This window comes from Aethalodelphis obliquidens, unplaced genomic scaffold, assembly GCF_003676395.1.
Source record: "Aethalodelphis obliquidens isolate GAN/ISIS:26980383/991018 unplaced genomic scaffold, ASM367639v1 scaffold36, whole genome shotgun sequence".
In the NCBI taxonomy this organism is placed as follows: Eukaryota; Metazoa; Chordata; class Mammalia; order Artiodactyla; family Delphinidae; genus Aethalodelphis; species Aethalodelphis obliquidens.
Window position 1 is genome coordinate 2,144,482 of NW_020837980.1, and position 920 is coordinate 2,145,401.

The 920-nt window shown below is 35.4% G+C and overlaps 1 non-coding gene across 1 annotated transcript; it reads right to left on the minus strand.

Annotated features, from left to right (window-relative positions):
• Positions 1-569: 569 nt before the first annotated feature.
• LOC113632456 (U4 spliceosomal RNA) lies at positions 570-710 on the minus strand. The gene has a single exon (XR_003437825.1). It is a non-coding gene; the product is annotated as a U4 spliceosomal RNA (small nuclear RNA).
• Positions 711-920: the final 210 nt, after the last annotated feature.

Below are 920 nucleotides of genomic sequence, written 5' to 3' on the forward strand. Positions count from 1 at the left end.
CGAATGTATACTCCCATCAATTATTCACCAAATCAAAAAGTGAAAATTTTGATATCTTTTTAGGTTTAATTTGCTTTTCTCTTGTGGGTACAATTAAGCATCAGATAATACATCTTTTTAAAAATTTAATATTTCATTTTACGTCTGGGACCTGGATTGGTAGTTTGGTCATAAGGTGAAACATAAGGTGATGCTGCGTTAAAGATGTCCTTCTTCACAGATTTTTGATGCCCGAAATTCTCTGCAAAACCCCCAGCTTCAGTTCAGTCATTAATCTCATGTTAAAACAAGCTCCATATAGAACAATGATAATTATCAGTCTTTGGGTCTTAGTGCAAAAGAAGACTCTGAGTGTGGTTAAACAAGAGGGAAGTGAGTCCTGCTTATGGCAGAAAAGGCACTGGGAAGGAAATCTACTCCTTATAAATGCTTTCAACCAACTGGCAGTAGGAAAGATACAGGGAATAATGAGAAGTAGTTTTAGAAGTGGTAGAAAATCACTTCACATTAATGGAGAAAGTGGCATCACAAGTTGTCGTTTTTGTTTGTTTGTTTGCTTTTAAATTCAGATTCCGTGGAAACTGTCAAAAATTGCCAATGCTCACTATTTTTCAAGTCGTCCCGACAGGTTATTGGGAAAAGTTTTCAATTAGCAATAATCGCGCCTTGGATAAACCTCATTGGCTCTGATACTGTCACTGCGCAAAGCTACAAGTTTTTAAAGAAGGCAGTGGAATGGCTGGAATATTTAAATACAAGATGATTTTTGAACAGTTACTAGGGTTGACTATAAAATGTGTTGCTGAAACAGGGAAGCCAAACTAGATATTTTATAGGGAGATATAAAGAACCTAGACTAATGATTATGTACACCAAGAGGGAACAATTTTTTATCTAAAAGTAAATAGTCAACATCATCA